The sequence below is a fragment of the Octodon degus genome, unplaced genomic scaffold (assembly GCF_000260255.1).
Source record: "Octodon degus isolate 3935 unplaced genomic scaffold, OctDeg1.0 scaffold00131, whole genome shotgun sequence".
Taxonomy (NCBI): domain Eukaryota; kingdom Metazoa; phylum Chordata; class Mammalia; order Rodentia; family Octodontidae; genus Octodon; species Octodon degus.
Genome location: NW_004524707.1, coordinates 6,840,036 through 6,855,910, shown reverse-complemented (window position 1 = coordinate 6,855,910; position 15,875 = coordinate 6,840,036). Strand labels below are relative to the sequence as shown.

Sequence of the window (15,875 nt, the reverse complement as noted above, 5' to 3'; positions counted from 1 at the left end):
GACAACTGTGATCTTATTCTGGGGCACCTGTTCCTCCTTAAGGAGATTCACAATCAGCTGATCCTTGAGACTGGCCATCTTGGACTTAGAACCACGAGGAACCGGGAATGCACGTGGGGCGGGCGTCGGGGTGCACGCTTCTCAGATCCGGACTCAGCGGCAGCAGCTCCGACACTCCTAGACTCATTTGGAAGAATTCCCTTTTGTTTCTTTTTCTGTACTGCGGCTTGGGGACTAGAAACACTCCACTCTAAACTCTTCTGGCCTTAAAGAGTATGTTGAAAAATAAGTTCTTTTTTTAATGACAGGGGATGCACAGGGTCTAACTACATAGATAGGGTTTGTAGTAATTCTCCTGTTTTCAGCCTCCCAAGTACTGGGATTACAGGCACATGCCACCACACCCTGTTTCAATTGCCATCTTAGTGCACCTCAAGGGTGGGGCCAACATGGCAAGCCAGGGATCAAAACTGGGCCTCTGCACTCTACCTAAGCAGTTGCTTTAGTCCAGTGAGTTGTAGGGAGCCCTGGAAGCTGGAAAATCAGTCAAAGGTGTGTAGGTGGGACTAGGTCTTAGTGGCTAAAGCAAACAAGCTACCTCAGTCCTGAGATAAGCATCCTGACTGGTTAAGGTAGGCTACTAGTCACTAAGCAACCTTGTGTCATGTGTTACTAACTTTGCAAAAGGTATAAATCAATGCACGTTCCATTGTACTGGCATGTGAGTCTTGCCCATCAGGCAGACTACTGACCACCTAGCCCAGCTTTTGTCTTCTTTTCTATATTTTCATTCCTGCCACCGTATCTCCCTGGGTAGAACCATTCACAGTAAGACCACAGATCCCAAAACTGAGCTATCTGGCCGGCTGAGAAATAAGTTCTAATAGGCTTATCTTCAAAATTGATTTGTTGCTTTTCTCTAACAGGTTTTAAGAGAACATTCTTATGTTGGGCTTCTGGAGTTTTGACTATGACATAATGAGGACTTCCTTTTTCCTCTTGTGGTTATTTGGAGTTCTGTATGTCTCACTTACTGTAAGTTACTTTTTTTTGTGTTCTTGAAAAATTGTGATATTGTTTTTGGGGAAAATGTTTCTAATTCTCATTTGTGTCATATTCTGAGTTTTCACTAATTCCTGTTAACTAGATTAGTTTTCTTTGTATCACCTAATAGCTGTTAGATCCATTTTCCATGTTTCTTATCATTGATAAGGTATTTACACACATATGGTCACTTCCTTCAACCTCATCTTCTACTTCTGGCACTGTGTCTTCACACTGTTTGCTTCTGCTACACCTACTTGCAATAGAATTTTTTTTTATCTCCTGGATTTCTCTTTGGCACCTTTCCATGGGCCTGTAATTTTCTCTGATAGTCTTTCATGTCTTGTATTCTTTTGTTTATCTCAATTATCTTTCGGTGTTTTCTATCAGCTCACTGACCATTTTGTTGATTAAGTTCATTATCTGTTCAGTTACAGCATATTTGAACTCATCAGACTTTATTGTTTTGGTTTTGGCTCCTCTTTTTTCATTTCATATAATTCAACTGTTTGGCTTTTGTATTCTTTCCCATCAGTTCCCAGTGGATCGGCTTTGGAAGAGGTGGGTGTTTTCAGAAGTATCTTGTTTTCTCATGTTTGTAATGCATGTGTTGGAGTGTGTGTGTGTTTACACTGAAAGTTGTGGGTCAATTATAGTAAAAAGACTTTGTTGCTAGTATGGGATCTCTTTACTTAGTATCTATTTTTCTTTGAGTGCTCTAGTTATGCTAATTATAGGCCTTTATCTTTTTCTTATGATGTAACCATTACTATTCATTTAGGGAGAGTAAGGTACAGTGTGGTTGGCTCATTACCTAGTTCTTAAGAAAAGAACTGCTATATTGTTGATTAAACAAAGACAAACCAGATATATCCAGAGTAAAGACCAACCTCAGTTCACAAATTCAATTTTCTCCATGATTCTGGTTACAAACTGAGTTGGATGAGAACCAAATAAATTTTTCCCATTAGATCAACATTGAAACTAACCACTAAATTGATCTGGTTCTTTTCCAACTTGATTCATGACCAGAAATAATCATAGAAAGAATCAAGTTTGTGAACCAAAGCATCATTGTAATAGCAACAACTATGCCATAGTGGCAATAGCAATGAAACTGGAAGCAATAATAGAGTCAAAGACAAACTAGATATTGACACACCTTAAGTACCAATGAAACTATGACTGTATCAGGACTGGTAAGACAGCTCAGTGGACTAACTGCCTTCTTAGGCAAGTGCAGGAACTGAGGTTTGAACCCCGGCACATGGAGGACAGGGCCCCGCTCCCAAGTGCACTGAGCGGGTCACCTAGTCTGAGTGTGGTGGCACACACCTATAATCCCAGCCCTGGGGAGGCTAAAAGCAGTAAGATCACTAAGAGTCTGAGTTGCATAGTGAGACCCTGTACCAAATACGCTGGAAAATTAAAAACAACAACAACAAAATCTATGACTACACCAGCCTTAACAACAGAAAAGAAACCTGTAATCATAATATAGACCTAAGGAGTAACCAAATATTGAAATACAGTTTAATATCTACTAAATACACAATTATGCCAACATTGACAGCAAAAGCATTTCAACAATAGGACAGAGGCAAGTAAATATCTAAAGGTGAGTAAAGATTAATATTAAGAAGCCATGGGGAATGGGAAATGGAAGAGATAAAATTTGAAAAATAAAGAAACAGAAGGAAGAAAAATTCAATAAAGCATTCTACTAAGAATTAAAAGAATATTAATAAAATTAGATAAAAGTAACAGGAAAGAACAAAGATGAATAAGAAGAGAATAAAAAACAACAAACAAGAAAAAAAAATCAACCCTCCAGAAAACAATAAAGAAAAAGAAAAACAAGTCCAGAAAAATTTCTCATGGTTTTGAAAGAATCCTTTTCCCCCAGGGCCTTCGGGATTGTAATCCAGCAGGTACATGGGAAGGATAGCCAGTGACTGCCATGAGTCAATGTTTCTGCGCCCATGTTGTGTGTTAACGCTGAATCTTGCCATGCCTTCCCCCCTGGCATTTATGGTAAATGGTTCCAGCTAGGGCTGCAGCAATTCCTGATTCTGTGTTCATCTGTGTTCCCCAACCATGGCTTTGTCCTCCTGTGGGCTTGGGAGGTGCTCCAGCCTGCTCCAGAGGTCCCTCTGTCTGTACAATGCAGGCTGTGTCATCCATCCAGTCAGAGGCATAGCCTATTCCTTGTGGCACATGGGAAAAGCAAATGGACAACTGAGTTCTATGCTAGATGTAGGCAGCTGGTCAGGTGTGAGGTGTGTGTGTGGGGCGGGGTCAAGCAGTCTACTGGATCTAATCTAACACTTTCAGGACCGTCCTTCTATGAAAGCTACAACCACCTGGATTTTTACCGTGGAGGACAGGGCCCCTATGTCTTTCTAGCCTGAGAATAAACTTCTCAGTGTGTCTGTGTCAAACCTGCACCCTCTTCTGTTTGTCTCCCATACCCTCACTGTGGTTGGGTGACTCCATAAACCCTAAAGTGTAGTTGCTTTATAATTGTTCTGTAGCTGAGTCTTAAACAATTAACTCCTTCCTTAAGTGCCTTCTAATTAAACACTTAAATGTGGTATGTGCTGCACTGATTCCTGCTCCAATTCTAGCCTGCCTGGCAGAAGGGGTTACTTTCAGAGGAAAATCCCACACTGTTTCTGAAGTTTACAGTAACTATGGGCTTTTTGCAGGGCCAGGCTATTGTTTCTCCCTAGAGCTACCGACACTCTCCGGGATTACCTTGGGTCAGTGGAGATAGGACCTCGCCCTAGGGAGCTGGGCTCAGCTTTCCAGACTGCTTCCTTCTTTTCTTTGCACTGTGGCCATTTCCACAGCTTCTTTGTAGTTTCTAGTTTTCCGGTCAGCTTCCCTGTTCTCCCATTCTTCCTGGAGATCTACTTTTTTCTTCACAAAGTTCATCTGTTGTTCTTCAGATGTCTCAATTCTAGGTCCCAGAGGATCTACTGACCTTTATTACACTATTTATAATGTTCTAGGTCTTGCTTTTTAAATTTACATTGATAATTCCTCCTTATTGCCCCTTTTTTTGAGACAGAATCTCACTATGCAGTTCAGGCTGACCTTGTACTCACTTTTGTAGCCCTTAAGCTGGTCTTGAGCTCTGCAGCAATCTTCCTGTCTCAACTTCAGTTCAACCTCCCAAGTGCTGAGATTACAGACATGACTCATACCTGGTTCCAGGGCCCACAGGGCATATGGGCCTGGGGCTTAAATATGGGACCTTGTGCTTGCCAGGTAGGTGCTTATGCCTCTGAGCTATCTCCTCAGCCCCTTCTTCCACTTTTGATGGCTTAATCCATTAATAGAAAATGTAATTATTAATATGGTTTTATTACGACCTGTGGTTTTACTACTGATGTTTATCTTTCCATTTTTCCTTTTGTCTTGTTATTTCTTCTTTTTCTATTCTCTTTTTGTTACTTCAGGTTTTTAAAAAATTCTATTTGTCTTTATCTATGTATAATTTAGCTATATTTTTGCACTAATTTCTATTAGTTTATTCCAGAGATGCAGAGATGACAGGAGAACTTTTCAGAATATATATATATATATATATATATATATATATATATATATTTGAGGGAAGGGCCTACAGGGTGTTCAGGGTCTCACTACTAGATCAGACTCATAGTGATCTGCCTGTTTATAACCTCCCAAGAGCTGCGATTACAGGCACATGCTACCATGCCCAGTTTCAATTGCTCTGGGGCCACAGTCAGCATGGCAGGCCTGGGAGTCGAATCCCTGGTCCCTGTGCCTGCTTTCAGGCACTTTAATCCTCTGAGTTATATGGCCAGCCCTTCAGAGTATATTTGGAAGTAGTATATCATGTATATAAAATGTCTAAATCTCAATTTGTATAGGTTCTAATGTAGGCAGCTGAGCTAGATAGAAATATTATAGTCAGTCAGACGGGGCTAGGCCCTCAAGGAGAAGATATGAAAGACAAGAAGACTTTAAAACTTTGGGAGAGACAGACCCCTGCTGTGGGCTGGATCTCAAGACAAAAGAGTAACTAAGGCAGCCACATACCTCCCCTAAAAACAGGCTCCAGAATTGATATTCTACATGAGTAATTCACCTTAAAGATGCCTGGATGTCACTAACCCAGCCCCCTATAAGAAAAGCCCTAGTTCTGTGTTCATGCCCACTTGCTACATGACTAGCTCCCCCATTTGATCCCAGACTTAATCAATTTTACCTGAATGATTTTACTTGTAATTTCATTGGTTCACCATAGTTTTGTCCCACCTCATGACCACATAAATGAGTTCCCATGTTCTCATCTTAGACCCACCTCACCATATGGTTTTATTTGTTTGTTTGTTTATTTATTGGCAGAACCAGGGATTAAATTTAGGCCCTTGTATTTTCAAGGAAGTGCTTATTTTACTGAGCCATCTCCCCAGCCCACCAGATGGTTTTACTCTATAAATGTCCCTGGAAAACAGCTTCAGGGGCAACAAGCTCATGTCCCCCTTCTGTCCTTCTCTCGGACAGAAGCTTTCTCTCCCCCAATAAATGTGCTGTGCTCTTAACCTCCAGTGTTCCTAAAATTTGTTCTTTTGTTTTAGAGAACACGAACTTGGCCCAGATATCTTTCAGGTTGAGAGTTTCATTCCCCTATATCACCTTCAGCACACCACCTGACATTTTGTACCATATTAGCAGAAATGTTTTCAGGTCTGCCATGTTTAGTACCATAAATCTTGTCTGTCTTTACCATGAGATCACCTTGAAGGGAAAATAAAATGACAACAGCTAATATGTGCCAACTCACTTTTTCCTCACATTATAAATTATAAAGCACAATGTTATAATTTTTGTCATATGTATTTAAACAATCATATGTATTTAAAATACATTGAGAGGGCCAAGGAGATAGCTCAGTAGCATAAACACCTGCCTGGCAAGCACAAGGTCCTGAATTTGATCTCTGGTACAGAAAGAAAGAAAGAGAGAAAGAAAGAAAGAAAGAAAGAAAGAAAGAAAGAAAGAAAGAAAGAAAGAAAGAAAGAAAGAAAACGTGTGTTTGTAATGAACCACTCTATGCTAGTTCCAGGTCCCTGCCCAGACACCACTGCAGGGAAGCAGCTCCCTCCAGGCTTGCTCCATGGTCTTGCTAGTTTCTTCCCTTGACTCAGGGGGCAAACAAAGATGAAAAACAAACGGACACAGAATTAGTTTAATGTGCAACAGCCAAGGGACTCTCTCTTTTTTTAGTTTTATTATTTATTATCCTCACTTTGCAGGTTTCCAAAAACATCAAAATCTCTTGACCCAAATAAAGACAGGAGACACGGTACAGTTGCCTCCACATCCATGAAAAGAAAAATCACCAAGGAGGGCTCACTTCTGCATCCTTCTCTGCTCCATGGAGAGGGCTCCTGATGTGTCCTGTAGAAGTGTCTTTTTCCTCTCAGCCTGCTTGGGTGATGTCTCCTTTGGGCAGAAGAGCCCTAAGCATCTAGTTTGTCATACTTTTAGTCACACAAACATGGGTGCAAGCAATTAAAAATAACACAAAATTCTTATACTTTCCATTAGCTATTAGTACACCCAGGTAAAGAACCTGATCTCAAGTGTATTGACCTTTCCCTTCAGTCAGCAACACACCAGCATCCTTGTGTGCTGCCTTTCTCCTTTGTGCCCAGAGAGGAGGTCAGTTAGGCCTCTGTTCTCCCCAGCTGGTCTCCCACACATGTCCATCTAGATTGTTACCTTTCTTGATGCTCTTAATTCTTTGTGAAGGTCTAAGTTTCCCACGATCATTTCTGGTCAATTTCTTATAATGCACATTAGGTGGCAACAAATATTCTTTATTTTAAAACTTAGTTTCTTTTATTGTCATAGGATATTTTAGTTGGATATAGAATACTGAATTGACAGGTGCATTTTTTTTGTGGGGGTGGTAGTAGGGATTGAACCAATGGTTCGCACTTAGCTATATCCTCAGCCTATTTGATAGTTTTCATTTGAAGTCAGGGTCTCACTAAGTTGCTAAGATTCCCAAGCTGCACTCAGCCTTCCAGAGTGCTAGGATTATAAGCATGCCGCACCATGCCCACTTCAGCTTTATTCTTTAAGCACTCGAAAAACAATTTACTTTTTCCTACAACCTTTAACTTCTGACAAAAAGACCAAGGCTAGGGATGTAGCTCAGCAGCGCAGCACCTGAAAGCATGAGGCCATGGGTTCATTTCCTAATACCAAAAACTTAATTCATTAATTAAAAGACCAAAGTCCCTGAAAAATTCTTTACTTAGCATGTAGTATAGTTATTTTTTTCTTTTTTTGGTAGCTGCTGTTATAATTCTTCTTTATTTTTGCTTTTTGGCATTTCTTTGGTGATTTATTTTTAACAAGTTATTCCAAAACTTTGCAGCTAAAACTGTTGACATTATCTCATAATCTCGATGAGTCAGGAATCATGGGATAGCTTCTTAGGTCTTCCAGCTTTGAGTCTCTCACAGGCTATGTTTACTTGGGCTTGAGTATGGAGAATCTGCCCATAGCTCACAAACATGCTTCTTGTCAGCACACTATTCCTTGCAGGTTGCTGACCCAAGGCCCTAATGAGTTCTTTAACATGTGGTCCTCACCAGAATGTGTCTTATGACAGGGCAGCTTGTTCCATGAAAGCAATCAATCAAGCAAGGTTGAGAAGGGCAGGGAGCAAGCTGCCAAAAGAGAAGCAGCAATTCTGTGACCTGGTCATGGAGGCACATTCTACTAGTCCTGCTGTGTTCTATTCATTAGAGACAAGTCACTGGTTCAACCCATACTGTATGGGAAATATATTTACACAGGGAGGGGAGGTGGGGCCAATGACCATGGTGTTGTGAACTCTGTATACATTTTTACTGATAAGTCTAGGTGTGTCTTTCCTTGTATCTACAATGGTACTGGGAATTGAGCCCAGATTCTTCACACTGAGCTACATACCAGCCCTCTGTTTTGTGTATGTATGTATATGTGTATGTATGTATGCATGTATGTATGGACTCAAGGTTCTATGTGGTTGAAGCTGGTCTTGAACTCACTCTGTAACCTAAGCTGGCCTCAAACTCAAGACAATACTGCTACCAAGTGTTGGGGTTATAAGCATGTGCCACCACAGCTGGTTGAAGTAATGTAAAATGAAATTTGAATGTCTTTAAATGAAAACAGGGTCTCAAAGCCGTTCTATGAAATGAGGCCTAGAAACCAGTTTGCACAAAGATCCTGGACAATTTTTATGATTATTTAGAGTTGGAAACTGCTGGATAGGGCCAGTTCTGCAGACATTCTGTCTTCTCTTTTCCCAGAAATAGATGATTTCTCATGAAATGAGAAACAGAATATGTGATTTTCTATAGACCTTTCATCTACCCTAAATGATCAACAGATCTGTTTTCTTTGCTTTGATTTACCACCACAAACAATAATCAGTGGTCATGCTGGCCATGCTATTTGACTGTGTAGACTCTAATGTATAAGTAACCATGCATTGTGGGCCAGATCCTAGGTGTAACCAATCTACACACTTGCTGGGAAGAAGATTGATTTACAGTTTAAGTGAAAATTTAATTTTCAGACATTCTCTCCTAGGCTCAATTCCATGTAGGAGTTTTTCTAATAGGATTTTAAATTCTTCACATAACACAATTTGAAAATGCAAATTTTCTTTTGTATACCTAAGAATTGAGGGTATAGGGGCTGACTACAGATTTGGAATAATTTCCTGAGTTTAATTATTTGATTCTTGTTATGCTTCTTTTTATGCTTCATACTTAATAGTCTGGCCTTGAACTTGCTTGCTTTGCCTTTCAGGTGAGAACAGAGCCAGCACTTTGGCACAGGAAGAGAAGATATATCTACCTACAGCCAGCCCAAGGAAATGGGGTGGAAGCAGGTACTGTCCAGACTTTAGGGGCTTGAAGGACAGTGAAAATGTTTACAATGCTTGCTATGAAGAAGGGGAACTCTAGGGAGAAAGCAGAGATGAGATCAGGAGGCTACAGTCCCTATGACAATCTTACCAAGTTTGTCTTAAAGTAAAGGGCAAAATCAAATTAACAGATGGTTAACAATCTGGGCCAGTTTTCAAAATTTCTCTTTATTGCATCAAAGAGGATTTCAGAAAATAGGAGCAATCTTTGCTCATGGATAGGAAGAACTAACATTGTGAAAATGGTCATACTCCCAAAACTGTTATACAGATTCAATACAATCTAATCAAAATAAATTTAGAATACTTCACAGTATAGAGAAAACATTCCTAAAATCATCTGGAACCAGAAGAGGCCTACAGTAGCAAAGGCAATCTGGGAAACAAAGGGAATGTAAGAAACATCATAATCCCTGACTTGAAATTATACTACAAAACTACTGTAATAAAATCAGCATGGAATGGATTAGGAGGTACAGACACAACTACAAGCACACTTAGCCACTGTATCTTTGACAAAGGGGCAAACATGTTCACTGCAAGAAAGCTTTCTTAATAAATGGTGCTGGAAAAACTGGTTTTTCCAGATGCCAAAGACTAAAGCTAGACCCTGTCTATCACCATGCACTAAACTAAGGTCAAGATGGATGAAAGATCTAAATATTAAAACAGAAACACCAAATCTGTTGGAATAGAAAGTAGGTAGAATCTTGAAGAGATGGGAGTAGGCAGACAGTCCATGAACAACCAAACTGCACAGGAAATACTTCAAAGCATCAACAATTGGGATCTCACCTAATTGAAAATTTTTTACACATCAGACAAAATCACTAACAGAATATAATGAAAACTCACAAATTGGTAAAAAATTATAGCCAACTGTCCCTCAGAAAAAGTACTTCTTGAGACTGGGCATGGTGGCACACACCTGTAATCCCAGCACTTGGGAAGCTGTAAACAGGAGAATCACTATGAGTCCAATCTAGTAGTGAGGCCCTGAACACCTGTAGACCCTTCCCTAAAATACAGAAAAAGAAAGAAAGGAAAAAGGACTTCTCTGTAGAACATTTAAAGAAATAAAAAATCAAGCCCCTCAAACTCCAAAGACCCAGTTAAAAGATGGGCATCTGAGATGAATATACAGTTGTCAGATGAAGAAATATAAGTGGCAAATAAATACATGAAAAATGTTCAACATCATTGGTCATTCAAGAGATGCAATTTAAAAACAACATGGAGATACCACCTCATCCTAGGAAGAATGGTTATCATCAAGAAATCAACCAATAACAAATGCTAGCAAGGTTGTAGTGAAAAGAAACCCTTCTTCATTGTAGAAGTGTAGCCTGGTACAACTACTGTGGAAACCATTGTACAGATTACTAAGAAAACTGGGATTAGAGGTTCCACTTAACCCAGTTTCTGATTCTGGATATTTTTCCATAAAAATTGAAGACATCACAGCGACATATGTGCACCTATGTTTATAGCAGAACAATTTGTCTGCTATAAATCTTGGAAACAATATAAATGCCTATCATCTGATTAATGAATTAAAAACTTGTAATATTTTTATACAATAGAGCATTACTCAGCTATAAAGAAACATAAACTTGAGGCTTTTATGGATAAATGGATGCAACAAAAGATCATACTCATAAATGAGATAAATCTGGTTCACATGTATAAACATCATATTGTCTCCCTAGTATAAGAAACTGAAAGAATAAATAAAATTCAAAAGGTATAATAGATATTATGAAGGGGAAAGAAACTGCTCAAAAAGAAAGAACAATTGGGATGGAGAAAAGGCGAAAAAGAAAAAAAGGAAAAATATATATAATAGCTAAGATAATGGTGATACTAATTTCCATTGGTTTATTGAAAGGAACATTTAATGCTTGTTTCATCAGCTTTACATACCTATGTCTAGTAATCTGAACAATTGACTTTGCAGACAACAATGTGCAATATAACAACCATTGTTAATTTCCTATCCTCTTGTTTTGAAATTCTGTATCATTTTTCTTTTCTTTTTATTTTTTTGTTTAAAATTTAAAAATTCTCTTCATTACAGCTGAAGAAATATGGAATTTACAGATACTTCATGGTGATTCACCCTCACATTTCACATGGGAAAAATGTTCTTAGAAAAAGAAATCAACCTAAACAAAAAAGTAAAAGACTACATGTTTCTTGTCCTCTTGCCTGTTTCAAGGGCTGGAAAATTCCATCTCTGAACATTGCATCTTAAATATGTCTCTTGCCTGATTTTGAATGTATTTTCATATTCCATGTGCAAAAGATAAATTTCTGCTCACAAGACACCCCAATTTTAGCTACAAACTTGACCCTTCTGTCAATAATTAGGAGTGCCAAAAAGACAGCACAGAACAAACAAAAATGTGACTAGAATCACAACTGAAAAAAAAAAGTGAACAAACTCAGACAGAAGTCTGGTTCTGGTGAAATTTGCTGACTATAGGCTAGGCTGGGCAGGGGGAGGCTATGGCGTACAGCTGCCCACAGGAGTTCCAGCTCTTTACCACCATGATTCTGCCCTGGCAGCATGCCATTCATAACCATACGGATCATACAAAGGTGATGATTTCTTTATGAACAACACTTGCAGTCTTCCTAAGAGGTATTCCATGTAAAACTCGTGGTGACAACACTGTCTTCACTCCTCAAGGAAAAGAAGCTCTGCCACATGATTATTTCACTTTTGGCCCCTTTGAAGAATATTTTCAAGTCCAAATTTTCTCCATATTTGAACTGGTACAGTGCTTATACAAGGTTTCTCATGTAATTGAAATGCAGCCAAAATCACATCCAAGTACGATAAATGGATATAGTCTGGGTTCAATTTGGAGTTTTTCAATTTTCTTCTAGTGTCCATCTAACACTATTAAATGAGTCTTAGAAATAAAAAGAGAACTCCGTTTGAATACTGTTATTTCTGTACTAAAATTTGGCCCTTCCTGGGTGAAGAGGTTTTTTTCTTCTAGAAAAAGGAACACACTGGGACTGTGGAATTATCAATGGTTCTTAGGATTAAAATGATATTTATACAATCTATGTGATATAGAGGAAATGAAATTCCAAGCCTGAAAGATACCTGGGCCAAATTTGTGTTTTCTGAAACCAAAGAATGAATTTTAGGAACAATGGAGATTAAGAACAGAATATATTTATTGGGGAAAACAAAGTTTCTGTGCAAGAGCAGGACAGAGGGGGGCCTGAGCAGGTTGCCCAGGAAGCTGTCTTTTCCAGGGTTTTTTTTTTATAGAGTAAAAGCATGTGGGGAGACAGGTCAAGAGAACATGGGAACTCATTTAGGTGCTCAGGTAAAATTGATAAAATCCAGAACCAAATGGGGAAGTGAGTCACTCAGCAAGCGGGTATGAATATGGAATAAGGGTTCTTACTGTTGCGGGATGGGTTAGTGCCTCTTTCTGGCTCTTCAAGGTGATTGATACTTATTTATAATATCAGTCCCCCATAATATCATCCCTAGGGAAGTATGTGGCAGCATTTGTTTACTCTTTTGTCTTGAAGTCTGGCCCACAACAGAAGTGTCTGTTTTCTTCCAAAGTTGCAAAGTCACCTTGTCTTCCATATTATTTCTTTGAAGGCCTAGCCTTGTCTGACTATATTTCTATGTAATTAAGCTGCCTATGACACTTAGGATTAAAATGGTATTAATACAGTCTATGTGGGGAAACTTTTAGATTGCTTCCAAACTCAGGGGTGTCTAAGGACACCGGAGGATGTGACCCTGCTTGTCTGGTGCATGTGCACAGTGGGATACAGTTATGTAACCATGAATTAGCACAGGTAAATAATATGTGCTGGTTATGGTACTATATAAGAATGCAACTATGAGATAACAGCCTGTGTAAAAGTATATAATAAAGACACTGGCAGCTCTGGTTCTTGTGCTCTGCTTTGCTCCATACTGTCTTTTGTGGCTGATGTCTTATACACATACATTCTTTAACTGATAGGTTATGGCCCTAGTACAGGCTGCTAAATTTTCATGGCCCTGATCTAACATGGTTGAATCCCAAAACAACAGCTCATCTACCCAATGACCAATTCCTCCTCCTCCTCACTCTGGCCTTGGATAAAACTTCCTTTGACCTTTCCCGCCCATGCAAGGGAGCCTCCAATCAGCTTCTTGTGTGTCACTTGACCTGCCCCTCGAGTTTCACCCCCAGCAAAAGTCCATGCAGTCTCATCCTCCCTACCACAGGTCAGAGGATCTGCCCACTCCCTGCCCTCAGTTCTTTCTCTGTCTTCAAAGTTAATAAAGGCTTCCCCTTCCCTTATTTCTGCTGCACAGCTACTGCCATTACTGCCATTGCTGCTGCCACTAAAACCTATCATTTTTTGGTACCATGATCCAGATCAGTGAGTAGTGTAGATCCTGGGGCAACCCCTGTCCCTATTTTGAGCTCCCTCACCAAGCTGCCCTCTGCCTCTGCTGCCTGCCATTGGTAGCTCACATCTAACACTGGCCAATCTCAATCCTCCAAAAACTACGGGGGTCTTGTTCATCTTTCCTCTCATCACATCCCCAAAATCATGAGCTCATGTGAAGATCCCCCACCCCGTCTTCCTTGGCTATCTGGTCCCCAGCTCTTCACTTTTTCTAGTGACAACTGCTAAAGTGAGTGTTGGCCCCCTCTGTCCCATACTCCAGGCTAAAAAATGACAGATTTTTGATAGGAAGTGACATCAGGCTTTTGCCCTAACTCTGGCTCATTTTAATTCGGTCACCATGGAAATTATTCTTCCCATCCTCCAAAGCACACACTGTTGGGTTGTCTCCTAAAGAACCTCAGCACCCTTGAATTTCAAGGATAACTGAAACCTAAACAAGTAATTTTTAAAATTTCTATTATTGCAATGGCAAATGGCCAGAAATCCCTTAAAAGCCTTTGTTGGTTCTGAAAGCACTTCCCTCCCAACTTCCTCCTCTGCTATCCCTCTGCCTTATCCACCAGTTCTACCCTTTCCACTGGAAGCTCTGCCTTGTCAGTCACCTCCACCGCATCTTACTCCACCCTCTTCAACAACATCTCTGCCCTCTGCTTCTGCCTCAGGTTCTCCTGTAGATTCTGCTGGTTCCCTTTAGATTCTGCCACCTGTTTCCTCCATATATGAACCCTCATGCTCCAGCATCTTTTCTTTCCTTTTCTCCTCACGTGTTTTGTTGTAGGCAGCTGAATTAGAAATATTATAGACAGTCAGGCAGGGCTGGGCCCTCAAGGAGAAAAGATGGAAGACAAGGTGACTTTGCAAATTAGAAGAGACAGAAACTCCCTATGGGCCAGACTTCATGATAAAAGAAGAAACAAATACAGCTATCTACTTCCCTAGGGATGGGCATCAGTGATATTCTAAATAGGTATCAATCACCTTGAAAGGGCCCAAATGTGTCAAAGCATGAACAATCATGAACAATGGGCAAAGACATATCAACCCCCAACAGGAAGAGACCCTGTCCCATATTCATACCCACTTGCCACATGACTCGCATCCCCATTTGGTATTGGATTTAATCAATTTTACCTGAGCAATGGTGCTTGTAACCTCATTGCTTGACCAGAGTTTTGTCCCACCTAACTGAGTTCCCATGTTCTCCACCAACTTAGACCCACCTCACTGCATCGTTTTATTCTATAAAAGTCCCTGGAAAAGACAGCTTCCCAGGGATCACCCACTAGGGGGCCCCCTTCTGTCTCTTTCTAGGACAGGAGCTTTCTTTCCCCTAATAAATATTTTCTGCCCATAATCTTTGCTTGTTCCTAAAATTCATTCTTCAGTTTTAGAGAACACAAACTCATCCCAGGTAATTTTCAGGTCAGGAGATTCATTTTTTCCCTATATCATTTGGAGGTCATCCACCCCAGATCAGTTTTTTCCCTCTGTGTCATTTGGAGATTCCCATCAACATCACTGGATGGAGGTATGAGTTTGCTTTTCTTTCATAACTTCTGGATTAGGACTTGTTTAGGTAACATATTTTTATGCTTCAAAAGTTGATATGTCTTTGCCCATTGCTTGTAATTGTTCATGCTTTGCCTCATCAGTTTTGCCTCATCTAGCTCTGTCATAGTTGCCACACTCTCGAGATCCCTCAGGAACCAGCTGAAGGTGTGGTGAGTCTCTGGGAAGCTTCTGCACTCCCCCGCACCTCTGGACCCCTCCAGACCCAGCCCAAGCCCCGTGTGTGAGTGAGAACTTCCACAACAATCTAAGGACCCCTCTACCCCTCCAGACCTAGCCCAAGCCCAGGTAAGGGGAGTGTGTGGGAGAGCTTGCACATTCCTCTGTGCCCTCTGGACCCCTCCAAACCCAGCAGAAGCCTAGCTTGTGAGTAAGAACTTCTACCATGCTCTCTGGACACCTACAGACCCAACTGAGGCCTGGTATACAGGCCTGGGGTGAAACTGCAACTGAAGTCTGTGCTGAGAGGCTAGGGGCCAGAACAACCCAGCTAATCTGGAAGCAGAACATCTTGCCAGAGGGGTACAGCAGGATCACTTCCAAAGGCTGCAGCAGGAAGAAGCTGAGCAAAGTAGCCAGGCCTAAACCAAGAACAACTAGATGAATTCAAACTTCGTAGATCTGCACCCTAATTTCATTAGGTGCTGAGGTTATAACTGCACCAAAGCTCTACACCAAATGTCAGAGGACACTGCTATACAAAATAACAATGGGAAGGAGAAAAATGTAATCTCTGATGATGAGCCCACCCAGATCAAGTGCACAGGACACTAGCACAGAAGAAATTGGGAATCACACAACTTAAATGTCTAAATCAATAGCATCTGAAGTAAAGAAACAAATGCAG

General features: G+C 40.4%; 1 pseudogene; it reads left to right on the top strand.

The window, feature by feature from the left end:
* The window catches only part of LOC101574051, a 4,457-nt pseudogene extending 3,489 nt beyond the window's left edge, over positions 1-968 (top strand).
* Positions 969-15,875: the final 14,907 nt, after the last annotated feature.